This window comes from Pan troglodytes, chromosome 12, assembly GCF_028858775.2.
Source record: "Pan troglodytes isolate AG18354 chromosome 12, NHGRI_mPanTro3-v2.0_pri, whole genome shotgun sequence".
Classification (NCBI taxonomy): Eukaryota; Metazoa; Chordata; class Mammalia; order Primates; family Hominidae; genus Pan; species Pan troglodytes.
Window position 1 is genome coordinate 119,694,535 of NC_072410.2, and position 27,907 is coordinate 119,722,441.

At 49.7% G+C, this 27,907-nt stretch overlaps 1 long non-coding RNA gene across 7 annotated transcripts in view; it reads left to right on the forward strand.

Annotated features, from left to right (window-relative positions):
- The first annotated feature begins 1,388 nt into the window (after window positions 1-1,388).
- LOC129142585 (uncharacterized) overlaps window positions 1,389-27,907 on the forward strand; it is an 80,705-nt gene continuing 54,186 nt past the window's right edge. For 4 of the 7 annotated variants that reach the window (XR_010149226.1, XR_008545670.2, XR_010149229.1 and 1 more), the window contains exon 1: window positions 1,389-26,644. This is a non-coding gene — a long non-coding RNA (uncharacterized LOC129142585). The remainder of the gene's footprint in view (window positions 26,645-27,907) is intronic. The other 3 variants (XR_010149225.1, XR_010149228.1, XR_010149227.1) reach the window with 2 other exon arrangements.

Genomic DNA, 27,907 nt, shown 5'->3' on the forward strand with positions numbered 1-27,907 from the left:
CTCCCACGGCTGAAACTGGATGACCCGGGATGACCGTGGAGTCTCACGCTCAAGATGTCAGAGCCTGGGTCACTTGGGTCCCTGAGTGGCTGAGGAGGAGATGCCACTCCATGGACCCACTTATCTTCAGGAACACGTACATCAGCAAGAAACAAATGATGGTGTTTATGCCATTTTATATTTGGAGGTTTATCTATTAGAGGAGTTAGCTATGCTAACTATTGATAATTCAGGTTAATTGGTTTTCAACTTTTTGGACTCTACAGACAAAGCACAGAGACTTACCCATGAGTAAAAATACAGTGCACGTGTCAGGAAGCTTAATAAGGCAGGGTGCCACTGTCAAAAGCAGGAAGAGGAAGCCAGTGAGGGCAGGGCATGGGGGGAAGGCTGGCGCTGCCAATACCTAGTCTCAGGGATCAGGGGTGCCTTCTGTCATTAGCGGGGAGTGTCAGGTGTATTGCTTATTGCTGCAGTTAGATAATGGAAGGTACATCTGTCAATATTGATGTAACTATTGGGAGGCTGTAACAATAGTAAAGACAGCTAAATTCTTATTGATCATAATAGGAAAATAAGCTGATCAAGAAATCAGAAAGATCTGGGAAGTAACCAGAGGAGAATTGGAATCAGAACCATTAAAAGCGGTTACCCCTGAGGAGCAGGGCTGGAGGTGGGAGGGCTGTTTGGGGGCCGCCCAGCATCGCCCTTTCTTTTTCCTTTCCTCCGTTTCTCCCTGTCTCTCTCTCATCAGCCCTCCTGCACTCTTTCAAATGTTAAACCTATGCATTTATTACTTTCATTTTAGAATTTAAAATATTTAAAGGTTTACTAAATACACATTAGAAATTAGGTTACTCAGGAGAACATGAAGTTTTTCCTGAGTACTCTAGGGACACTCAGTTATTAATAATTGATATGCAGCTCCCATGCCATGGTCGTCTGTTACAGTAGGTCTCCATACACCTGGCCTTAGGATATTCTTTCTTTATTTTTTTCCATAGGTTATTGGGGTACAGGTGGTATTTGGTTACATGAGTAAGTTCTTTAGTGATGATTTGTGAGATTTGAGTGCACACATCACCTGAGCAGTATACCCTGCACCCTAATTGTAGCATTTTATCCCTCGCCCCCTCCCACCCTTCCCTGCAAGTCCCCAAAGTCCATTGCATCATTCTTATGCCTTTGCATCCTCCTAGCTCAGCTCCCACATATCAGTGACAGTGTGATGTTTGGTTTTCCATTCTTGAGTTACTTCACTTAGAATAATAGTCTCCAGTCTCATCAGGTCGCTGCAAATGCCGTTAATTCCTTTTTATGGCTGAGTAGTATTCCATCATATATATATATATATATATATATATATATATATATATATAACAATTTCTTTACCCACTCATTGATTGATGGGCATTTGGGTTGGTTCCACTATTTTGCACTTGTGAATTGTGCTGCTATAAACATGCGTGTGCAAGTATCTTTTTCGTATGACTTATTTTCCTCTGGGTAGACACCCAGTAGTGGGATTGCTGGATCAAATGGCAGTTCTACTTTTAGCTCTTTAAGGAATCTCCACAGTGTTTTCCATAGTGGCTGTAATAGTTTACATTCCCACCAGCAGTGTAGAAGTGTTCCCTGTTCACCGCATCCCCGCCAACATCTACTGTTTTTTTTTTTATTTTTTGATTATAGCCATTCTTGGAGGAGTAAGGTGGAATTGCATTGTGGTTTTGATTTGCATTTCCCTGATAAATAGTGATGCTGAGCATTTTTTCATGTTTGTTGGCCATTTGTATATCTTCTTTTGAGAATTGTCTATTCATGTTCTTAGCCCACTTTCTGATGGGATTGTTTGTTTTTTCTTACTGATTTGTTTGAGTTCGTTGTAGATTCTGGATATTAGTCCTTTGTCAGATGTATAGATTGTGAAGATTTTCTCCCACTCTGTGGGTTGTCTGTTTACTCTGCTGACTGTTCCTTTTGCTGTGCAAAAGCTCTTTAGTTTAATTAGGCCCCAGCTATTTGTCTTTGTTTTTTTTTTTTGCATTTGCTCTTTGGTTCTTGGTCATGAAATCCTTGCCCAAGCCAATGTCTAGAAGAGTTTTTCCAATGTTATCTTCTAGAGTCTTTATAGTTTCTGGTCTTAGGTTTAATTCTTTAATCCATCTTGAGTTGATTTTTGTATAAGGTGAGAGATGAGGATCCAGTTTCATTCTCCTACATGTGGTTTGTCAATTATCCCAGAACCATTTGTTGAAAAGGGTGTCCTTTCCCCACTTTGTGTTTTTGATTGCTTTGTCGAAGATCAGTTGGCTGTTAAATATTTGGGTTTATTTCTGGATTCTCTATTCTGTTCCTTTGGTCTATGTGCCTATTTTACACCAGTACCATGCTGTTTTGGTGACTATGGACTTCACTTCTTGTATCATTTTTTGGATTTCCTTGCATTGGACTTCTCCTTTCTCTGGTCCCTCTCTGATTAGCTGAATAACTAACCGCCTGAATTCTTTTTCAGGTGAATCAGGGATTTCTTCTTGGTTTGGATCCATTGCTGGTGAGTTAGTGTGATTTTTGGGGGGGTGTTAAAGAGCCTTGTTTTGTCATATTACCAGAGCTGGTTTTCTGGTTCCTTCTCATTTGGGTATTCTCTATCAGAGGGAAGTTCTAGGGCTCAAGGCTGTTATTCAGATTCTTTTGTCCCACGGGGTGTTTCTTTGATGTAGTTAATACTCTCCCCCTTTTCCTATGGATGTGGCTTCCTGTGAGCTGAGATGCTGTGCTTATTAACTCTCTTCTGGGTCTAACCACCCAGCACATCTACCCGGCTTCAAGCTGGCAGTGGGGGTTGTCTGCACAGTGTCCTGTGATGTGAACCATCTGTGGGTCTCTCAGCCGTGGATACCAGCACCTGTTCTGGTGGAGGTGGCAGGGGGGTGAAAAGGGCTCTGTGAGGGTTCTTAGCTTTGGTGGTTTAATGTTCTATTTTTGTGCTGGTTGGCCTCCTGATGGGAGGTGGTGCTTTCCAGAGAGCATCAGCTGTGGTAGTATGGGGAGGAACAGGTGGTGGGCAGGGCCCCAGAACTCCCAAGAGTATATGCTCTTTGTCTTAAGGTACCAGAGTGGATAGGGAAGGCCCATCAGGTCGGGGCAGGGCTAGGCATGTCTGAGCTCAGACTCTCCTTGGTTGGGTCTTGCTGTGGTTGCTGTGGGGGATGGGGGTGAGGTTCCAGGTCAATGGAGTGGTGAATCTAGGAGGATTATGGCTGCCTCTGCTGAGTCATGGAGGTTGTCAGGGAAGTAGGAGAGAGCCAGCAGTTACAGGCCTCATCCAATTCCATGCAATCTGAAGGGCTGGTCTGACTCCCACTGTGGCCCCACTAACAGCACCGAGTCTGTTTCCAGGCAGTGGGCGAGCAGGGCTGAGAACTCGCCCCAGGCTACCCACCGCCCCCTAGCTGCAAAAGCAATTAGGGCTTTCATTCTTCCCCAGCCTGTGGAGTCTGCACACCAGATCTCACCCTCCCCTGAGTTCTGGCCAGGAGGCTTCTCGCCTGGTTCAAATTGTTACAAAGTTCGGCTGGAGAATTCCTTCTCCCTGTTGCATTTCCCCCGCCCTGCACCTCCGGTCACCCCGCCAAAAGATCCTTGTGTTGCCACGCAGGAATGGGCTGCTTGGGGACCCAGCGAGCTCCCAGAGCCTTTCCCGCTGCTTCCTCTACCCCTGTATTTCACTCTGCTCTCTAAATTGACTCAGCTCCAGGTAAGGTTGGAAACTTCTCTCGAAAACTAGACCTTCAGTTTCCCCAGTGGGGGTGTGTGCTCGGGGGCAGAGGATCTTCCTTTCCCATTTCCACTGTTGGGGCACTCACAGTATCCGGGGTGTCTCCCAGGTCCTGCAGCTGTCTGCTTCCTTCAGAGGGTCGGTGGGTCCTCTTGGGATTCCTGGTTTGTTCTGGATCTAAAATTAATGATGTGAGCCTCCACACACTGCTCGGTCCATCTGAGTCGGAGCTGCAATCTAGTCCTGACTCCTGTCTGCCACGATGATCCACGATGCTCTTTTTTTAAAAAAAAAAAAAAAAAAAAAGAAAAATCTTTTTAGAGTAAGGGTCTTGTTCTGCCACCCAGGCTAAAATGCAGTTGTATGGTCATCACTCACTGCAGCCTCAAATTCCTGGACTCAATTGATCCTCCTGCCTCAGCCTCCCGAGTAGCTGGGACTACAGGTGCGCACCACCATGCTCAGCTAATATTTAAAACTTTTATTTAATTTTTTCTTGTAGAGATGGAGTCTCGCTATGTTGCCCAGGCTGGTTTTGAACTCCTGGCTCAAGCCATCTTCTCACCTTGGCCTCCCAAATCACTGGGGTTGCAAGCATGAGCCACTGCACCCAGTCAGGACGTTCTCACATTAGTCCTTATGGATCATAGTCTGCCCTTGAAAATACTAAAATTATAGTCCTTTGAGAAGAGTTTCCAACTATGGCTTTTCACTTTCACACACATTGTCCCTACTCCCCTCCAGGCCCCGACACTGATCTGATTTTGTGAGGTTTAAGTGTACCTGTTTTTGAGCGTTTTGTAGCATATTGCTGGGATGGAGTGGGAGGGTTGGAAGTGGTGAGCAACGTTTTCCTGCAGGTCAGCCAAATCAGCCAAACTCATGTTTACAGATCGCTTAACAAAAGTCAAAGTGAAACCACCTCACTGGATCCCTCAGAGAAAAGAAATGCAGATTTGTTTTACTTGGACAACCTAATATTTGAATAAAAACATCTCCGAAGTCCTTGCCCAGTCACTAAGATGGCAATGGCCAGGTCCGCGTGAAGCTGTCCCAGGCAACCTTCTGGGGCCTGTGCCTTGAGTAGACAGCTGGCCCTGAGCTCTTGGCCACTCGAGCCATCTCCAGGACCCCCTTGGCAGGAACATCCAGGAGTACACTCAAGCCCCAAGTTCTGTTGCAGAAAAGGCTCTGTGTGCTCTGTCATCTCAGCTGCTGGGGCATCTCCCAGGCTGTCAGGGGTCAGGGTTCCCCCAAGCCCAGGTGTGCCCAGGTCAGGCATCTCTGGAAAGACCACATGCTGGCTATGGGTAGACACCCTGAGGGACTGGGCATGCCCACGGGGGCCTGACTCTGCAGACTGGGTGCATCTCCCTCTGGCTCCCACCCCAGGAGAAGGTTTCCATGGAGTCGCAGCACTTTTCCTAGCAGGGGCAGGGGCTGGGGAAGGTCCGGCCCCACCTGGCTCAGGACAATGCCTCTTGGTGACAACATGGTCTTCGTGCTTGGTCCCCCCCACTTTTTTGTGACTGGTCCACATTGGCTCAAAGAAGCTTCCCTCTCGTGGGAGAGACTTGGTGGAACAACACTGGAAATATGGGCAGGGGCAGGAGGGGAGGTATAAATTCCTTTACAATTAATTTTTTAAATTCACCAAGTGCTGCTACAGAGTCGATCTTATGTATCAACTCAGCAAACAGGTTCCAGGTGGGTAAAGGACACGTGGATTCCCCATGTGTGGGTGAGCCTGGTGCCCAGCCGCCCATGTTCGCCATGCTAGCCACGCGGCCTCCTCGTCCCGGCCCCTCCCCATCCATCTCCGGCTGCTCCCTGAGCCCACGCCTCCTCCAGGGCTGGCTCCCAGGGGTCTCTGCCCCAGCTACAGGGGTGGTGTTTCCCTAGTGTGAAACACGTGACACCCAGGGTTTCACACATGGCTATGTCGGTCTCCTCAGCTGTGTTGCAGGCAGAGGCAGTTCTCCTTTTGAGCCCTTCTCAGTGCCTGTGCACCCTGTGGGGGTCCAGCACAGCACCTGTGCCCTGGATGCTCAAGGTAAGTGACAGTTCCCGCTCATCCTGAGCAGCCTCAGGCCTTTCCGTGGCTGTGCTCATCCATATCTGTCTCCGTGGCATCAGCCTTTCTGTGCGTGTCCTTTGCCAGCTACATTGCTCTTGGAATGAGGCAGGGTGTAAACAACTGCAGTAAATACAGAGGTTGCCTGGAGTCCTTGCTGAGGGACAGTGAGGTAGCATTGTTTCCAGGCCTGCCTTGAGTGAGCCGACCAGGGTCCCAAGAGGAGGGAACGAGGAACGTGGGCTTTCTAGAGTTGGGGCGTCTGAGGGTGAGTCTGACTGTGGGGAAGGATGAGGGTAGTAAGGGACAGGGGGCATGCTAAGTCAGCATGGCAGGACCTCCAGGGAGCCAGCATGGCTCTGAGATGGATGAGGGTGGGGTGTGTTTGGCAAGTGAGAATAGCAGCCTGGGTGGTCACGTGGCCAGAGCCCTGTGTGCCAAGGCTGCAGTGGCAGAAGCGAGGAAGCAGCCACCTACATGGGAACGTGCGTCCTGTGCCAGGCTCGGAGCCCCGGGCTTCTTATGCACTGCCCTTTACTCCCCACTGTGCCCGCGTGAGATCAGGGATGCCCCTGTCTCTATCTGCAGGGATTGGGGACTCCATTGCCTGCCCAAGGTGGGGCAGCGAGGGAGCTGCTGGGTGGCCCTGTGGGCGCCTGCGGCTCCGCGGTGTCTTCTGGCCTCTGAAGCACTGCCGCATCCAGGCCTGCTGTGCACTGACTACTGTGGAGGCGGCACTGTCCACAGGACAGCGGCAGTGACCGCAAAGGAAGAGAGGAGGAGGGTAAGGGCGGTTCCATGGAGAATGAGGACGTCATGATTATTTAAGGAGAACAAAAAATATGTGGGCCACCTGCGAACACCCGTCCTTCATCCACACGGCCGCTGCCCGTCCATCCTTCCGTTTAGCAGGAGGGGCCTTGTGCTGGGTCTGGTGCCGGTGCCAGGGCCGGGGACGCTGGGGTGACAGCCCAGCCTTCAGGAAGGTCTTCGGTGGGAATGGAGAAAGCCGGAGTCTTCACCAGTGAGCCGGCCCTGCTTCCCTTCACTCCCTGGGACAGATACTCCGGGAAGCTGGGATGAGCAGGGCTTTCCCCACGGCAGGCGTTCTCGTGTTTCATGGGATGGCGACAGAGTGGCATCAGGGCAGAGAGGTTTGGCTGCAGCCAAGTGCATTTGCAGCGTCCCTTACTTACTGTTCCCCGGCCGGGGTCTGGGCCCCTTGGTTTCAGGTGATGATGCACCTCCCGGAAAGTCCGGGTTTCTTGTCTAGAAAGGAGAGGCAGAGACCTGGCAAGCCAGTCTCCCCGAGGTCTCCCTTCTGTCCTGGTGTCTGGGGGCTCCCGGCACAGCCAAAGTGTGGCCTGTGGCCGCCACTGTCCTCCGAGGACCAGCCCTAGTGCATGAAGAAGCCAGCTGCGGCCACGGTGGTCCTTGGGGTGGGCCCGGCTCCCCGAGGAGCTCCATGTGCACCCACTGGGGCAGCTCCCAGCGCATCCGTCTTCCCCAGCGAGGACGATGAGGCAATGCCTGTTCCAGGGACGTTTTCCACAGTAAATCTGAGTCCGGCTCCGTGAGATTGAAGTCCCTGGGAGTGAGGCTCTGGGGTGGCTTGACCGACTCCAGCAGAGTAAATCCCCAGAGTGGATGACGCCTTTCCAGCTGGAAACGGAGCAGGATCTAACCAGGAAGAGGAATGGCAACTACTCAGCCGGACTCAGCAGCGGGCAGGAGCCTCCGAGGGCACAGGTCAGGGCCAGGGCTCAGAGAGTGCCGTGGTGATCGCTGAGGACATCCTGGGGGCGAGAGGGCTGGTGAGGCTGGGCCGGGGCTCAGAGAGTGCCGTGGTGATCGCTGAGGACATCCTGGGGGCGAGAGGGCTGGTGAGGTTGGACGCATCTGAGGCCGCATTTGTTCATTTATTTATGCTGGGCTTCATTTCACTAAGGATTCAACATGGCTTATAGAGAACACAGCATAAAACAAATAAAGGAGAGGGCACTAGGCCTAAAGGTTTTCAGCCAGAAGAGGCAGAGGTCAGAGGGGAAATGCAGGAAAAACCCTCTTATTCTCTTCTTTATTAGATGTCAGTGATGACAAACGCATCCGAAGCTTTTAATATGTCAGGCGCTGTTCTCAGCACTTTACGAACATTCTCTGATTTAATCCTAAGAGGTCAATGTCATTCTCATTTGACAGCAGAGGCACAGAGAGGCTCACACAGCTGCCCCAGGCCACACAGTGAGAGGGGTGGAGCCGGGGTTTCTGCCTAGCAGCTGTTGCTGGTCCCCACCACCTCCCCAGGGCGAGCTCCCTGGGCAGGAAGAAGTGCTTGGCCACAGGGTCCCACCCTTTCCAACCAAGTGACTCATAGAAGAGCACCTCCTAAATGTTGACATGAATGAGTGAGTCCAGGTCCTGCTTTGGAATCAGGATGTACTGAGTGGCTTTTGCTGAGATGGTAGTGCGATCATTCTAACAGTGATAGCTTCCAGCCGTTGAGGGCCTGCTGAGTACAGAATTTTACAGAAGTGGATTCTATTAATTTCCCCAACAGCCCTGGGAGGTGTGTACAATTACAATCCTTTGACCGCAAAGGAGACTGAGTCTCCGTGAGGTTAATGAGGCGTTCCAGGTCATGGAATTGCGTGTGGCAGAGCTGGGATCGTATCTGGCAACTGTGTCTGTTCTCCTGCTGCTTCCCAGGACTGGGCCCGTGTCAAAGGGACCTTTCCTCCGTGGGCCTCAGGCCGTGTGCCACCAGGAAGGAAGGATGTGGGGGAATAGACCCAGCTCTGTGTGAAGGGCAGGCGGGTGGTGGCTGCCTGCAGGTGGCAGCCCAAGGGCCTGGTCCCAAAGGCCGGTGACACCTTCTCACCTGCATCCGCTCCTCCAGCCCAGGCTGGCGGTGACTGCTCTGATCACTACGTGCTGTGAAGGGCACGGTGCCAGCCTCTGATCTGGGTCCTTGCTGCCATATGAAGACACCCACCTACCCTGCTGGAGAGGGGCTCTGGAGGGCCAGGGAGAGAGAGGAGAGCTGGGCTCCAGTCGGTGCCCCATCCAGAGCCCACAGACAGGACAAAGCCATCCCGGGCCCCCCAGCCCCTGTTGGCCATCGCAGCACATGCCACCTGCGCAAAGGTAAGCCCTGTCCGGGCTCCTGGCCTCAGGGTTGTGAGCAGTAGACCAGTTGTATTAAGCCTCTGACTTTGCAGGGCTTCCTAATGGAGACCATTCACCGCCCGGTAAGTGACCTAGCGGAGAACACGCAGGCAGCTTCAGGACTGCTAGGGCTGGAGCCAGACAGGATTGGGACGGGGTGGCTGAGTAGAGCAGTTCAGAACCCGCTAAGTGTGGGCTCAGAGGGGAGAACAGGTTGAAAGATCCTAGAGGAGTGGCAGAAACGTCAGAGGAATCAGAAAAGCACTTCCTAGGGCTCTTCTCCTACAGGATCAAGGGAAAGGAGAATTTGCCTTCAAACGGCTGTTTGTTTAAAATAGGAAAGCATAAAACCAGGCTCTGACAGGAGAAGAAACAGTGGCAAATGAGCTCGGCCAAATGCTTAAAATGGTCCCAACCACAGGCTCCAGCCACAGACTATGTGGGCCGAGAACCACGGGAAGGGGATCCACTAGCTGCTGGGCACTGGATTACAGGTCTTCAGGGGCGTGAGGGGAGCAAAGTGGAAGAAACCCACCAGCATCACCACCTGTGTTCCTTTAGGTCAGGGTGCTGGGTCCAGTCCTGATTTCATCTTCTTACAAGTTAGGGAGCTGGGTCCAGGCCTGGATCCATGTTATTATGAATCAGGGAGTTGGGTCCAGGCCTGGCTCCATGTTCCTACAGGTCAGGGCTGGTCTTCTCCCGAGTGATGGCTCCTGGACTGTGCTCCTCTGGGGCCCTCTCAACTCTGTGTCTGTCATCTGTCACCTGCCTGGCCATTATGGTTTTGATGGCAGTGGATGGGCTCCATGGGACTTCAGGCCTTGGGGGAGACTCAGGACCCTGGGGTGGGCATGGATGGGGATATTGGACCCCTGAAAGAAGGGAAGCTGGGAGACTTTTTTCCTTTAAAGACTTTTCCATGTTATCTCCACTCAGAGAATTCTTTTCTGCAAAGTCACGGGAGGGAGGTGGCATTGAGCCCTCCAATGTGACAGAAACTGTGCTGGGAACTTTACATGTGTTACCTAATTTGTTTAATTATCCCAGCAACTCCACAAAGTAGGCATTTTTATTGTTGAGGAAACAGAAGCTTAGAGACTTTGTGAGACTTGCCGGAGACCCCAGGTCACACGCCAGCAAGGATGAGGTCACGCTTTTAATCCAGGTCTGCCTGGCTCCAAGTCCACACCCTTTCACGACAATGAACTTTCTTTATGATTGCAGATATTATTCGGGGAACTTTACATAAAACATTGACTTACATAAAACTTCGACCGTAGACTATATTCTTTGTTTTGGAAACTGTGAAGACCCAAATTTTTTATAAACTCAGAACAGCTTCCAGTTTTCTCTAGATCTCGGAAGATGGGCTGTGTTTTTTGTCTGTTGTCCAGTGAGGCTGATTTGTAGTTAGACAGGTGAGTCAGTTTGGTTGGAGTAGGCTATTGTGGTTATCTCTCATCAGGAAAGAGGGGATGCACTTGGCACCTCAACTCCAAGTTGGTGGTGCGATGATTTTTCCATATTCTCCCTTAACAGGCTGTGAGGGAGTCTGGGCCAGGCACTAGGCCATGAGCAGGGCAGACCTGGGGTAAACCCTTAGCGAGCCTCTCTCCAGCCACGAGGAAACCTGGAGTGTGTGCGTGCCTGTGTGCTGCTGGTGTGTGTGTGTGAATGCACGCGTGTGTGCATGCACTGTGAGCTGGTGTGTGCGTGTGCACTGGTGTGTGCGTTCGTGTGTGTGTGTGCATGTGTGTGCTGGGTGCACACATGCATATGTCTCTGTGTATACATGTGTATGTGTGCCAGTAGGTGCATGTGTTTGTACAGTGTGCGTGTGTGTGTTTGTGCACACGAGCTGCTGCACACATATAAGCCTTGTGAATTAGGGGAAGAAGAAAGGCTCCGGCTTACAGAAAAAAAAAGGAAAACTCCTACAGAGATAATTATCATTAAAATGCCAAGGCTGTACTCGTGAGCTGCACTGCCTTCCCTGAAAGGGCCAGTCTGCTGCCTTTTCTTTTGCTCTCTCTTACGGCGACAGCCAAGCAAATGGAGCTGTGTGGCCTGCTGGGGCTGGTGCCCGACTTCTGGCAAGGGGCAAGTTTGGTGGAAGCCAGAGCCGAGCTTTTCTCCTTGTTGACCTTGGCAATACAGCCTCAGATGCCCATTTTCCTGGAGGAGCCGCATGCAATGCCCTTGTTAGCTGGCTGCAGCCTTTCACCGCAGTCCCCAGACACTACTCAGGGCACTGAGCTGTTGGATGCTGCTCCCATGGGGATGCTGGCTGGGACCCATTCTCAGGGCTATCTGCCAGGTAGAGACGTGCTTGTTGCTGTCCTTGTTTACCAAGAAGAAAGCAGAGGCATAAACCAGCAAGGCCGTGGAGTCTGGGAGGGGTGGGGTTGCCCCCGACAGCCTCCAGGCTTCTCCCAAGTAAGCGCTGTCCTTGGGGTGTGTGCCCAGGGTGAGGCGTGTGCACACATGTGCGTGTGTGTGCGTGTGAGAGGCAGCGTTGTCTGTGGGATGGTGGGGGATCTGGACTCTGCTCCACCGTCATCGGGTCATCTGGCAGAGAGCCTGCCACCCCGCCTGGGAGCAGGGAGAATGTGGCAGTGCCACCCCACCTGGGAGCAGGGAGAATGTGGCAATGCCACCCCGCCTGGGAGCAGGGAGAATGTGGTGGTGCGTTCGGATGGAGGAGGGGGGTGTTTTCTAAGACATCTCTTCAGCCAGTGCTGACATCCCCAGGTGGCCACAGATTTGCTCAGGGACCCATATGTCTCCTTGTCTTTGAAAATCTGCTTTTGTTTGATGGCTCTAGGAGAGGAAGAATGAACTTGCTTGAGGCTGTGTGGCCCAGCCTCTCCCCTGGGACCCATGAGTCCCTGACCCAAGAAAGCGTCCCTGTGCAGGGCTGGGCACAGAGGTTCCCTGGAGAGGCCCAATGCTCTCCTTCTGCAGCGGGGACAGGAATGAGTCCTGTCTTAGTCATGCCTCTGCCTCCCTCCTGAGACCTGAGAGTGGGGCCCACCTGCAGGCCCAGATGCCCTCTGTGGGAGCTCTGCACGCGGGCCCATTCGGGGCAGCCTTCATGCCAGCTTCCTGCAACCTTCTTTGCTTCTTTTTTCACCTATAACTTTCACCCTCTCAAGAGGGTGTCGCATGAGCAGTTCTGAGTTAGACTGTCGTGGTTTTCGAGCTTCTAATCTAAACAAGGTCCTCTGGATGAGTCCCTCTGAAGGAGGAGCCTCTTACAGGGGTTCACACAGAGCTGAGAACCCCAGAAACCACAGGAGTGTGGGGTAGTAGAGGAAGGCAGTGTTCTTGGATGTTTAAATAAATCTGTAACTTACTGTTGACTAGACCTAGTGTGTCATGGTGTGTAAAATTACTTAGGTAATGATTTTGCCATGTCTTACAAGAATTAGAGACAATGATGACAGCAACAACAATCACAAACCACAACTATTGCAGTGGCTATGCACCAGGAACCAGGGATGCAGAGGTGACTGAGGCGCATCCCTGCCCACAGGGAGCTTGCAGTCTAAAGGGGAAGACAGCATGCACACATGACTATAACAGAGTTCTTTAGACAACGTGTGGCAGGCACCTTCGGGCTGCTCTCAGGCACGTTACTTCAACAGCCACCATGGGGTCCCAGTGAAAGAGGAGGCCATGCCACCATCCAGGGCAGACGAGGTAGCTCAGCAAGGCAGAGACAGCAGGGTGGGTGCAGGACGGTCTGGGTTAGCAGGACATCTCTGAGAACGGATCTGGTGTTTGCAGTGGGAAGGGAGGGGTGCAATATGGCTTCTGATGGAGGTTTCTAGCTTGGAGGACTAAACGATGTAGGAAACTCAAAAGGAGATTAACATTGGTGAAGATGATTCCATGTCTATCAGCATTGATTGAGGGGCTGTGGGAGTGGACATTGGTGATAATGATTCCATGTCTATCAACATTGATTGAGGGGCTGTGGGACTGGACACTGGTGATAATGATTCCATGTCTATCAGCATTGACTGAGGGGCTGTGGGAGTGGACATTGGTGATAATGATTCCATGTCTATCAACATTGATTGAGGGGCTTTGGGAGATGAACATTGGTGAGTGTGATTCCATGTCTATCAGCATTGATTGAGGGGCTGTGGGACTGGACACTGGTGATAATGATTCCATGTCTATCAGCACTGATTGAGGGGCTGTGGGAGTGGATGTTGGTGATAATGATTCCATGTCTACCAGCATTGATTGAGGGGCTGTGGGAGTGGACATTGGTGAAGATGATTCCATGTCTATCAGCATTGATTGAGGGGCTGTGGGAGTGGACATTGGTGATAATGATTCCATGTCTATCAACATTGATTGAGGGGCTTTGGGAGATGAACATTGGTGAGTGTGATTCCATGTCTATCAGCATTGATTGAGGGGCTGTGGGAGATGAACATTGGTGAGTGTGATTCCATGTCTATCAGCATTGATTGAGGGGCTGTGGGACTGGACACTGGTGATAATGATTCCATGTCTACCAGCATTGATTGAGGGGCTGTGGGAGTGGACATTGGTGAGGGTGATTCCATGTCTATCAGCATTGATTGAGGGGCTGTGGGACTGGACACTGGTGATAATGATTCCATGTCTACCCGCATTGATTGAGGGGCTGTGGGAGTGGACATTGGTGAAGATGATTCCATGTCTATCAGCATTGATTGAGGGGCTGTGGGAGTGGACATTGGTGATAATGATTCCATGTCTATCAACATTGATTGAGGGGCTTTGGGAGATGAACATTGGTGAGTGTGATTCCATGTCTATCAGCATTGATTGAGGGGCTGTGGGAGATGAACATTGGTGAGTGTGATTCCATGTCTATCAGCATTGATTGAGGGGCTGTGGGACTGGACACTGGTGATAATGATTCCATGTCTACCAGCATTGATTGAGGGGCTGTGGGAGTGGACATTGGTGAGGGTGATTCCATGTCTATCATCATTGATTGAGGGGCTGTGGGAGTGGACATTGGTGATAATGATTCCATGTCTATCAGCATTGATTGAGGGGCTGTGGGAGTGAACATTGGTGAATGTGATTCCATGTCTATCAGCATTGATTGAGGGGCTGTGGGAGTGGACATTGGTGAGGGCGATTCCATGTCTATCAGCATTGATTGAGGGGCTGTGGGAGTGAACATTGGTGAGGGCGATTCCATGTCTATCAGCATTCATTGAGGGCTGTGGGAGTGGCTGTTGGTGATTATGATTCCATGTCTACCAGCATTGATTGAGGGGCTGTGGGAGTGGACGTTGGCGATAATGATTCCATGTCTATCAGCATTGATTGAGGGCTGTGGGAGTGAAAATTTGTGATAATGATTTCATGTCTATTGGCATTGATTGAGGGGCTGTGGGAGTAGATGTTGGTGATAGTGATTCCATGTCTATCAGCATTGATTGAGGGGCTGTGGGAGTGAACATTGGTGAAGACTATTCTATGTCTATCAGCATTGATTGAGGGCTGTGGGAGTGGACATTGGTGATAATGATTCCATGTCTATCAGCATTGATTGAGGGGCTTTGGGAGATGAACATTGGTGAGGGCGATTCCATGTCTATCAGCATTGATTGAGGGGCTGTGGGAGTGAACATTGGTGAGGGCAATTCCATGTCTATCAGCATTGATTGAGGGGCTTTGGGAGATGAACATTGGTGAGGGCGATTCCATGTCTATCAGCATTGATTGAGGGGCTGTGGGAGTGAACATTGGTGAGGGCGATTCCATGTCTATCAGCATTGATTGAGGGGCTGTGGGAGTGAACATTGGTGAGGGCAATTCCATGTCTACCAGCATTGATTGAGGGGCTGTAGGAGTGGACGTTGGCGATAATGATTCCATGTCTATCAGCATTGATTGAGGGCTGTGGGAGTGAAAATTGGTGATAATGATTTCATGTCTATCGGCATTGATTGAGGGGCTGTGGGAGTAGATGTTGGTGATAATGATTCCATGTCTATCAGCATTGATTGAGGGGCTGTGGGAGTCATTGGTGAAGACTATTCTATGTCTATCAGCATTGATTGAGGGCTGTGTGAGTGGACATTGGTGATAATGATTCCATGTCTATCAGCATTGATTGAGGGGCTTTGGGAGATGAACATTGGTGAGGGCGATTCCATGTCTATCAGCACTGATTGAGGGGCTGTGGGAGTGGATGTTGGTGATAATGATTCCATATCTACCAGCATTGATTGAGGGGCTGTGGGAGTGGATGTTGGTGATAATGATTCCATATCTATCAGCATTGATTGAGGGCTGTGGGAGTGGACACTGGTGATAATGATTCCATGTCTATCAGCATTGATTGAGGGCTGTGGGAGTGGTCATTGGTGATAATGATTCCATGTCTATCAGCATTGATTGAGGGGCTTTGGGAGATGAACATTGGTGAGGGTGATTCCATGTCTATCAGCATTGATTGAGGGGCTGTGGGAGTGGACATTGGTGATAATGATTCCATGTCTATCAGCATTGATTGAGGGGCTGTGGGAGTGGACATTGGTGATAATGATTCCATGTCTATCGGCATTGATTGAGGGGCTGTGGGAGTGGACATTGGTGATAATGATTCCATGTCTATCGGCATTGATTGAGGGGCTGTGGGAGTGGACGTTGGTGATAATGATTCCATGTCTATCGGCATTGATTGAGGGGCTGTGGGAGTGGACGTTGGTGATAATGATTCCATGTCTATCGGCATTGATTGAGGGGCTGTGGGAGCGGACGTTGGTGATAATGATTCCATGTCTATCGGCATTGATTGAGGGGCTGTGGGAGTGGACGTTGGTTATAATGATTCCATGTCTACCAGCATTGATTGAGGGCTGTGGAAATGGACATTGGTGATAATAATTCCATGTCTATCAGCATTGATTGAGGGGCTGTGGGAGTGGACATTGGTGATAATGATTCCGTGTCTATCAGCATTGATTGAGGGGCTGTGGGAGTGGTAGTCTGTGGGTGGAAATGGTATCTAGATGTCTAGAGGGAGGACGTGAGCCATGACCTGGAGACTGCAGCTTCTCTCCGTCACCCACAGTCTGCATTTCAGGGCCTCCTCAGGATGGTGAGAGTAGGAACTCTTCTCAACTTCGGAGCCCGTCCCTAAGACTTTGTCCATGGGAAATGTGCCTGGTAGCCCCCATAATTTATGGAGAAAGAGGTTTTCTTTGCATGAAGTTTGCATTGTAGAATGGAGAAAGAGAAAACACTCTTTATTTGATTTTTCTTTTTATTGTTGTTCTTCACTAACTACGGTGATGCTTGGGGAGGGGAAAATTTGTCTGTGTAAATGATCCTTCACGAAGGAGGAGGATTTCACAGCAGGAGGCAGATTCTTTGAGAGGGGACTTCAGAGATATTTGAATAACAGGAGCTGTGTCGAGAGCAAGACTGGAAAGCTCTGTCATCAAAGCGAATCTGGAAATTGATCAAGGCACTGCCAGCTGCGGGTTGGCGAAGGGAAGACAACTGCGAGGCTGGCAGGATTCAGCCTCCTTTGTTCTCACGATGGACATAATCTCACGAAGAAGGAGTGATTATGGAGTAATCACTTGGGGAGTGATTTTGGAGTAATCATTATTGATGAGGTGCAGTTTTGAAGGTAAAACTAGACAAAAAGCTCGAAGTTCTTGAACTCATAACTTAAATCTGTTTAGAAATCCTAGATAAGGATTTCCCAGAGTTTCTTAGTTTATGAGGGTTTTTCCTTTGTGAAGTGTATCTCATTATCATCTTAAAAGTGTTGAGGGCGTCGCCTCACAGGGAGCTCAACCTTCGTTTTTGGTGCTGTTACTGTTCCTTTCATTTTCTCACTTTCCTAGGAATTCAACGCATCAAACTTCTGTTTGGAGGCAGAAATTCCTTCAACACTGTCTCAAGGGGCTTATCCGAGGTGCCTCCTGGACACTCTTGATGAGGCACTGCTATCTCCTGGGTGTGGTAGTCAGGAGCGCAGGCTTGAAGACCTTTGCTTTTGACCTTGAATGTAGCTTTGCCACTTTGAGCCAGAAAGTGAAGTCTCAATTTCCTCATCTGTAAAATAGGGGTAATAATGATGAAATGAAATTAATTTAATTGATGCATGTAAAGTTCTTCATACTATTCCTACTGTATAACAGACACTCTGAGAAACACACCGTCTTTCTTGTTTCCCCCACCCTGATCTATCAGCGTGCTTTTGCTCGGGGCGTGCTGTCTGAAAGACAGTCCTACACCTGAATCTTCATGGCCTGACCTTGCCAAAGGAAGTTCATAAAAGAGAGATGAAGAGGGAAATGAAGACACCTGCTGATACCACATGCATTGACATATTCATGGGCTTCTCAGTGAGCGGGGACCAGTTTCTCATCATATTCCTCATTTCAGCTGATGGTGTGAACTTGGCTCTATCTTTTTTCTCTTCTCTCATAAAAGATGCATTTTGTGGGACAGCCAAAAAAGAAAGAGAGAAAGAAATGATCATTCTTCACTGATCATTTTCTTCATAGAAGCCTGAGGCTGCTACAAGGCTCGCATGTCTTCCGGGGCTCTTTCTGACCCTATGGGATGTTTGGGGTCCATGACCTCAGCCCCTGCGTGCTGAGCGGCTGCCTATCCTCTGAGGAGACCCGAGGTTGCTCTGCTCACACTGGAGAGGTGGTACCAAGCAGGCATCTGCAGGAAACCCGAGGAAACTGTGGAGTCCACCTCACAAGTTGGGATCCTGTAGTTCTCCCAGATCTGGACACATGCAGGATGCATGTGTGGTACCAACTCCAGGCGTGGCCACACTGGGGGAAGCGTGAGGGAGTGCAGGAGGTTGGTGTCTCATGGCTGTTCACAGTTGATGGCGTACGTTTGCGAATGTGTGCCAATGTGTGTTTGCATGTGTGTGAATGTGCATGTGTGTGGCATGCTGTGTGGCGTGTGTGAGTGAATTCATGCATTTGATTATGTGCATGTGTGAATTCATGTGTGTGAATGAGCATGTGTGTTGTGAATATATATGTGTGAATGTGGGTGCCTGTGTGTGTGCGAATGTGCATGTGTGTGGCACGATATGTGGTATGTGTGAGTGAATGCATGTGTATGTAACTGTGAGGGTGTGTCTGTGAATGTGTGCATGTGTGTGCATATGTAAATGTGTGTGAATGTGTGTGTTACTGTGTGACTGTGTATGACTGAATGTGAATGTGTGCATGTGTGTAGATGTGTGTGTGACTGTGTGAATGTACGTGTGTTAATGTGGCTCTGTGTGCATGTGTGTGACTGTGTCTATGTGCATGTGTGTGAATGTGTGTGTGACTGAGTGTGAGTGTGAATGTGCATGTGTGTGCATGTGTGTGACCATGTGTGACTGTGAGAGTGTATGTATGAATGGGTGTGTGACTGTGTCCGTGTGTGAATGTATGAGTGTGTATGTATGAGAATGTGCATGTATGTGAATGTGTTTATGTTACTGTGTTGCTGTGTATGACTCTGTGAATGTGTTAATGTGTGCATGTGTGTAGATTGTGGCTGTGACTGTGTGAATGTACATGTGTGTTAATGTGGCTGTGTGCATGTGTGTGACTGTGTCTATGTGCATGTGTGTGTGACCGTGTGACTGTGAGCGTGTGAATGTGTGTGGCTGTGTGTGACTGAGAGTGTGTGAATATGCATGTGTGTGAATGTGTGTGGCTGAGTTGAATGTGAGAGTGCACGTGTGAGTGTGTATGTGTGTGTATATGTACGTATGTGAATGTGCATGTGTGTGCATGCATGTGATTGTGACTGAGAATGCATGTGTGCATGTGTGTGTGTGAATGTGCATGTGTGTGAATGTGTGTGAGACTGTGATTGTGTGTGAATGTGTGTGTGAATGTGTGTGGCTGTGTGTGAGACTGTGATTGTGAATGTGTGTGTGAATGTGTGTGACTGTGACAGTGTGCATGTGTGTGGCTGAGTGTGACTGTGAGCATGCATGCGTGAATGTGTATGTGTGTGCATGTGTAGGGGGTGTCATGGACAGGGGATTCCTTCTGCTCAGCCTCAGGGTATTAGATTTGGACTTTTGGTCTCATCTTCAAATGAAGGTCTCTGTCCTGCATGCTGGTCCTCTCTTCCCTCTGTCCTGTGGGCGTGGCTCCTGCCCTTGGTAGAATTTGCACAGCACCCACTCTTTCTGTTGATTTCGGGCTCCCCATGAAAGTCATTCACTCTCTCCTAGGAAAGAACTGAGTTTTAAAAGGTCACACATGTGTGTGTCAGTCTGAGCCGTTCTGGGTTAGTCATCAAGGAGAATTGAATGATATGAGATCAAGCTGCAGGAGGGGCACCAAGGACCTGGAACCTGCATTTATTTTGGTGTCATATTTAAAATGCTAGTTCTCAGGGGATGGTGCATTTTTATTTCTCAAGTTTTCATAAAGAAACAAAAATAGAAAAAAAAGAAGTATAACTTGTAGCTTGATTTGCGTTTGTTTGGTAAAATATCCTGATTTAGTTCACAAGAAATATTCACGGTAAAAGCAAAGGAAAGCGCCCCCAGTGAATATTAATGGATGTTTGCATGCATAGCAACTAAGCCTTTGTCCTCGGATCCGTCCGTCTCAAAATGGGTGGGAGCCACGGGGAGAAGACAGGAAGACAAAAGAGGAATAAAGCTGATTGCATTACCTGGACAAAATTCAATCAATGTGCAGCTTCAATACTGGCTGCTGCATTCAGATTGCTGCTGTTAAAAAACAGCCGTGGCCAGGCGCGGTGGCTCATGCCTGTAATCCCAGCACTTTGGGAGGCCGAGGCGGGCAGATCACGAGGTCAGGAGATCGAGATCATCCCGGCCAGCATGGTGAAACGCAGTCTCTACTAAAAATACAAAAATTAGCCTGGTGTGGTGGTGCGTGCCTGTAATCCCAGCTACTTGGGAGGCTGAGGCAGAAGAATTGCTTGAACCAGGAAGTCGGAGGTTGCAGTGGGCCGAGATTGCACCACTGCACTCCAGTCTGGCAACAGGGTGAGACTCCATCTCAAAACAACAACAACGACAACAGCAACAACAACAAACCCAGCCTTATGGGGATATAATTTACATGCCATAAAAGTCACCTGTTTTAAGTGTACAGTTCAATGAACTTTAGGCTGTTTAAAGAGGGCACAACCATCACCACCCTCTAATTTTGGGACCTGCAGTCACCCTGTGATGACGCCTCATTCTGACACCCAGTCCTAGGTAATTATTATTAGTTTTGAGACAGAGTCTCCCTCTGTCGCCCAGGCTGGAGTGCAGTGGGTTAATCATGGTTCACTGCAGCCTTGACCTCGCTGGGCTCAGGTGATCCTCCTGCCTCAGCCCCCCTAGTAGCTGGGACCATAGGCAGGCACACCCCACCACGCCCAGCTAATTTTTATATTTTTTGTAGATGTGAGGTTGCCCAGGCTGGTTTCAAACTCCTTTCTTGGCCTCCCCAAAGTGCTGGGATTACAGATGTGAGCCACAGCACCTAGCTCTTAGGTAATTACTAATCCATGTTTGGTCTCTCGTGATTTGTTTGTTTTTTTTTTTTTTTTTGATACTTGAAATAAAGTAAATGACCCACTATGTCTTCTTTTGTGTCTGCTTCTTTCAGATAATGCAGTGTTTTCAAGGTTTATCCATGTGGTAGTGGATGTCAGCATTTCCTTCTTTTTTATAGTCAATTAATGTTCCATTTCATAGATATACCACATCCTGTTTACCACATCACCACTTGATGGCCATTTGGATTGTTTTCACTTTTTGGCTGTTGTGAATAATGCTACTATGGACATCTGTGTGTGAGAGTCTGTCTGGACATACACCTTCATTTCTCATGAGCACATACCTAGGAGCTGAACTGCTGAGTCATGTGGTAGCTATGCTGAAAATCATTTTGATCCAGCAGTCCCACTACTGGGTGTCTACCCAGAGGAAAAGAAGTCATCATACGAAAAAGATACTTGCACACGCATGTTTACAGCAGCACAATTCGCAGTTGCAAAATAGTGGAGACAGCCCAAATGCCCATCAATCAACGAGTGGATAAAGAAACTATGTATGTATATATACATATATATATACACACACACACATATATATACATATACATATATATACATATATACACATGTATACAGATACATATACATATATATATATATTTATGATGGAATACTACTCAGCCATAAAAAGGAATGAATTAACGGCATTTGCAGAGACCTGGATGAGATTGGAGACTATTATTCTAAGTGAAGTAACTCAGGAATGGAAAACCAAACATTGTATGTTCTCACTCATAAGTGGGAGCCAAGCTATGAGGATGTAAAGGCATAACAAGGATACGATGGACTTAGGGGACTTGTGGGGGAAATGGTGAGATGGGGATGAGGGATAAAAGACTACAAATTGGGTTCAGTGTTTACTGCTTCGATGATGGATGCATCAGAATCTCACAAATCACCACCAAAGAACTTACTCGGCTGGGCGTGGTGGTTCATGCCTGTAATCCCAGCACTTTGGGAGGCAGAGGTGGGCAGATAACCTGAGATCAGGAGTTCGAGACCAGCTTGGCAAACATCGTGAAACCCTATCTCTACTAAAAATACAAAAATTAGCCAGGCATGGTGGCAGGCGCCTGTAATCCCAGCTACTCAGGAGGCTGAGACAGGAGAATCACTTGAACCTAGGAGGCAGAGATTGCAGTGAGCCGAGATCATGCTGCTGAACTCCAGCCTGGGTGACAGAGCAAGACTATGTCTCAAAAAAAAAAAAAAAAGATTAAAAACTTACTCATGTAACCAAATACCACCTGTTCCCCCAAAACTGATGGAAATAAAAAGTTAAAAAAATAAAAATAAAATTATTGTCATGAAGAAAATGTGCCAGACTGTTTTCCAAAGTGGCAGTGCCATTTTACATTCCCACCAGTAGCATATGAGGGTTCCAGTTTCCCGTTGTCCTTGCCAACACTTGCTGTTTTCCTCTTTTTTTGCTAATAGCCATCCGAGTGGGTGTGAAGTGGAGTTTCTCCGTTATTGGATTTGCCTTTCCCTGATGGCTAATGATGTCAAGAATCTTCTCGTGTGCTTGTTGGCCATCGGTGATGATGTTGAGCACCTTCTCGTGCTTGTTGGCCATCAGTGATTATGTCGAATATCTTCTCGTGTGCTTGTTGGCCATTGGTGATGATGTCGAGCACCTTCTCGTGTGCTTGTTGGCCATCGGTGATGATGTCAAGCATCTTCTTGTGTGCTTGTTGGCCATCGGTGATGATGTCGGCACCTTGTGCTTCTTGGCCATCGGTGATGATGTCGAGCGTCTTCTCATGTGCTTCTTGGCCATCGCTATGCCCTCCCTGGACAGGTTTTCTTTTTTAAAGTTCCCTGAACATGGTGCCCTTCACGCCCCGCTGTGGTTGCATTTTTCCATCTGGCTGTGAAGTGCAGAAGCTGCCACTGTGCCTCAGCGGGCTCCTTTGTCACCAACTGCCCCGTGGCAGCTGCCAGCAGGAAGGGAGCTGGTGGTGGAGTCATCCCGGCAGGGTGTCCAGCTGGCCACTGGGAGCTGGCAGCAGATTGGGCACTGCTGGCTTGGCTGTTACCTTCCCTCCCACCTGGGCCACTTAATGGTATTGGACAGCAACTAACAACCTTATAGCTCCTGCTCAAAAAGTGACTTTCCACATGGGATGCCACATGCTTTTCTCAGTAGGCTGTAAGCTAATGGTGACTCTCACCCATTTTTTGCAGAAGGAACCTGAAGCTTGTCCAAAGTTGCTCAACAACCTGACCATACCTGGCTTTCTTTTTCTGGTACATACTTTTATTGTGGCATAATATACATAACATATGATTTTCCATTTTGACTTTTTTAAGCATACAGTTCAGTGGCATTAAGCATGTTCATGGTGCTGTGCAACCATTGCAACTATCCATTTCCAGGGCTTTTTCATCTTGCAAAATTGGAACTCTGTCCCCACTCAACACTAAGTCCTCATGCTTCCCCCTCCCCCAGCCCCTGGCACCCACCCTTCCACTTTCTGTCTCTATGAATCTGAGTATGTGGGTACTGCATGTAAGTGGAATCACACAGTATTTGTCCTTTGGGGTCTGGTTTATTTCACTTAGCATGATGTCCTCAAGCTTCATCCCTGGTGTAGCACATGTCAGATTTCCCTTCCTTTTCTGAAGCTGAATAATATTCCACTGTGTGTCTATGCCACGTGTTGCTTATCTGTTCACACACTGACGACACTTGGGCCGTCGACACCTTTTGGCTGTTGTTAATATGTTGCTGTGAACGCGGAGTGCAGATGTCTGAGACCCTGATTTCAGTTCTCTTTCAAAAATTCCCAGAAGTGGGATTGGTGATCAGAACAACACTCATGTTTGGTTTTTGAGGAGCCGCGATACTGTTTTCCATGGTGACACAGTTTCACATTCCCACCAGCAATGCAGGAAGGATCCAGACACAACTTCCTTCTTAGAAGTGGAAAGAAAAGATAGAAATGGGCCACAGCTCAGGACCTCAGGATTTCAGGATTCGCCGTTTGAGCTCAGCTATGTGAGCTCAGGGATTCTGCCGAGGACAGTGGGACTCTGAGGGCAAGGGGACACCAGTGTGGCTGGTGAGTGTCATGGGTGCCCTTGGATAACAAAGCAGCAGGTGTGTGAGAGGGAGTGGCACTGCCATGCTGTAGCCAATGACAGGTCAGCTCTGACCCATCGCTTTGTGATGGGAAGTTCACTCCCTCGTGGTCAGCGGATGTCACTGATTAGCTGCCCAATTGTTACCTCCCCACTTTCCCTTCCAAAGAGACGGCAGTTCTGCTCAGGTGGGTGGGATGGTAGGACCAGGTGTGCCCATTCACGGGATGATCGGCCAGGCCCTGAGGGTCCCCTGACCCTGCTTCCTCCCTGCACAGGGACAGGTGCTTCCACTCTTCCACTCCCCTCTGGGCCGGGGGGCCATGTGAAGTGTGAGGGTGGGGTGTGGATTTGCGGGGTTGGAGTGGAATCCAGGATCTGCCTGGGGCATACTCTTCACAGCCTGGGCAGGGCAGGCAAACCCCAATTTCCTGGAAAGCAGGCCTGGGTAGGGCCACCCGGGGCTGGCAGAGTGAAGTCCTCGAGTCCTCTGCCAAGGGTGCTGTGTCTGGGCTGTGGTTGTCATCTGCATATTTAGAAGGAAAGGCAGGGGTTAAAATATCCCTTTGTCTGCTGAGAGGGTCTGTGGTCTCTCCATCCTTCCTTTGATTTAATAAGAAAGATAAACACTGCACAGCGGGTGCTTCCGTGCCAGACAGGTGCTAAGCCCCCCGAAGACGCTGCCGTTCACCAGCTCACTCGTGTAATTTCAGGTTTAAACAGCTCTTGGAATATAGGAAAGTCTGTGGATCACAGTGGAGGCTTTTATATTTTATTCTTCTCTCCAGATCAGGCAGGCACCGGGAGCTGGCTGGCAGGTACCTCTGAGCACACTGGATTAATTCCCAGGGCGGCCGTCACAGCAGTGACGTTGGCACTGACCACCCACGGAGAGGACAGAATTTAAAGAGGCTGAGTTTTTCATCTCTCTCTGCTGTTTTCTCTCTGGTTTCCCTTTTACCATTTTGACAAGTCCCACCATACTCAGTTCCAGCCTGGGACACACACTTGTGGATTGCTAACGGGTGGAAAGTTGCGCGTGCCATGTTGTATTGCTGACACCAAAGGCAAAAGCCCAGGTCCTGGCCCCAGGTTAGGCCCACACATGCCTGGGCTGTCCCATCTCGGGGACTCCCTGGTCAGAGCTGAAAGTCTTCGGGCTCTGTCTCCCTCGCTGGGGAGTGTGTCCAGCCCTGTCCTCCAGCACTGGGCCCTGCCTCCCCAGACACGGCCCCCAGGGCGGAGGGGACCACAGACATTCTGAGGTGAACTCTCCTCCGTGTTGGAAATATGAAAAATAAAAAGGGAAGGGCTGGGGGAAGAGATGGGGCATTGTTTACTTCCTCAAAATTCCATGTTAACGAGTTCCCACTGAATTCTCTGGTTAAGCAGAGAACAGCTGTGCAGAGCGTGAGCTGTGAGCCCCAAGCTGGTCCTCCTGTGGGCCCCGCAGCGCTGGAGCTGACCTGTCACCAAGGGTCCCTTTGTAACTTCCTGTGACTGATTCTTTAATGGCATCTAATGATGATGCAAGGAAGCTGCCAGCTGGGAGTTTCGGCACCACTGATTGCCCCCATAAGGAGCCAGTGGGATGGACACCAGCTCCTGCCCCTTGCCTGAAACATCCCTGCAGACCCTCGGCCTGCACCGGTGCCCCACCGAAGGCCCCCACCTATGGTTCTGCCCACACCCCAGGGTCTCTCCAGCTCACCACCACCCAGGGTCCTTCCAGCTCTCCTCCCCCAGGGTCCTTCCAGCTCTCCTCCCCCAGGGTCCTTCCAGCTCTCCTCCCCCAGGGTCCTTCCAGCTCTCCTCCCCCAGGGTCCTTCCAGCTCTCCTCCCCCAGGGTCCTTCCAGCTCTCCTCCTCCAGGGTCCTTCAAGCTCTCTCCCTCCAGGGTCCCTCCAGCTTTTCCTGCTCTAGATTCCCTCCAGTTCTCCTCCCCCAGGGTCCCTCCCGCTCTCCCACTTAACCTCCCCGGGGTCCCTGCAGCTTTGGCTCCCGCCCCCAGGATCCCTCCAGCTGGGTTTTCTCTTGCATCCTGGGGCCTGGTGCTCTACCCCTCTCTGTCCACTTCCTGCCTCCAGGCTGTGTCCGAGCTCTGTGCACCTGACACCCACGTCTCCCCTCTTCATCTGTCTAAAGCCTACCTGTGCTTTCACAGCACGTCTCAAATATCATTTCAAATGTCAAATAACAGAATGATCTTTTAAAAATATAAATCAGATCATGTCATTTGTGCTTGAAACCTTTAATGGTTTCTGATTGCACAGTAAACCCAAGGCCCTTCTCTGGGGTCCAGGTCCCTGCCCACCTCAGTCCTTGTCCCCCTGTCCCCTTCACCACCAAGTTTATCCCTGCCCTAGGGATGTGGCACTTGCCATAGCTTTGTAGGAATGGCTTTCCCTGGTTCTGCATGTGGCAAACTCTGTCTTGACACCCACGTCTCAGTTTAAATATCACAGAATCTGCAGGAGAGCTTCTGTGCCCCCGGATCTGAGGCAGCCCCTTCAGGAGCAGAATTACAGCCCTAAAGACGTCCGTGCCCCAATTGCTGGCACCTGTGAGTATGTTATGCTTTGTGGCAACAGGGGCTTTGCAGAAGGAATGGAGGTTACAAAGTTTAAGGTTTCCTGGTTTACCTGTGGGGGCCCAGCATAATTACAAATGTTCTTAGATGTGGAAGGGAGAGGCGGGAGCAAGAAGCAGCGTGGGTCCACATGAGATGCATGGACGGCTGTTGCTGGCTTTGGTTGTGGAGGAAGGGGCCGAGAGCTGAGGAATGGGGTTCACAGGAGCAGGAAGCATCCGTCAGCAAGGGAACCTCCGTCCTGCAGCTACAGGAGCTGAATTCTGCCAACGACCCACACAAGCTGGAAACAGACACCCCCAGGGCCTCTAGAAGGAAGGCAGCTGGCAGACTGGGGCCCCCTAGAAATGGTAGGATAACACACTCGTGTGGTTTCAGCTGCTGAGCATGTGGTTATGGCAGCCACAGAAAATGAATACAGCCCATTTGCTCTTTTTTTTTTTTTTTTTTTTTTTCAAGACATGGTTTCACTCTGCCACCCAGGCTGGGGTGCAGTGGTAAGATCACGGCTCACTGCAGCCTAAGCCTTCTGGGCTCAAGTGATCCTCCTGCTTCAGCCTCCCAAGTAGCTGGGACTACAGGTGTGTGCCACCATGCCTAGCTAATTTTTTTTAATGTTAGTCATTATTTATATTGAAAAATGAAACCTGAAAGGCACTGGATTCAGTCATAATATGTCCAGATATTCTTTTTTTTAAAATTTAAGTTCTGGATTACATGTGCAGAACGTGCAGGTTTGTTACATAGGTATACATGTGCCATGGTGGTTTGCTGCACCTATCATCCTGTCATCTAGGTTTTAAGCCCTGCATGCATTAGATATTTGTCCTAATGCTCTCCCTCCCCTTGCCTCCCACCCCGACAGGCCCCAGTGTGTGATGTTCCCCTTCCTGTGTCCATGTGTTCTCATTGTTCAACTCCCACTTATGAGTGAGAACATGAGGTGTTCAGTTTTCTGTTCCTATGCAGGGACATGGATGAAGCTGGAAACCAGCTATTTTTTTTTTTTTTTAGACGGAGTCTCACTCTGTCGCCCAGGCTGGAGTGCAGTGGTGCGATCTTGGCTCACTGTAACCTCCACCTCCTGTGTTCAAGCAACTCTCCTACCTCAGCCTCCCGAGTAGCTGGGACTACAGGCACGCACCACCATGCCTGGCTAATTTTTTGTATTTTTAGTAGAGATGAGGTTTCACCGTGTTAGCCAGAATTGTCTTGATCTCCTGACCTCATGATCCGCCTATCTCGACCTCCCAAAGTGCTGGGATTACAGACGTGAGCCACCTCACCTGGCCTGAAACCAGCTAATTTTTAAATTGTTTGTAGAGATGGGGTTTCACCCTATTGCCCAGGCTGGTCATGAACTCCTGGAGGCAAGCAGTCTGCCCGCCTTGACCTCCCAAAGTGCTGGGATTACAGATGTGAGCCACTGTGCCCGGCTCCCATGACTTCTTAATCAGATCGGCTGATTCTGTCATCCTCACAGCTTCTGTCATTTTCTGGCCTGAAAGTGATGTTTCCCCTGACATGCTATGGCCCGGATAAACTTTGCGGACATCACGCTAAGTGGTGCAGGCGAGGTCATTCGTCACAGAAGGACAAATACTGTGGAATTC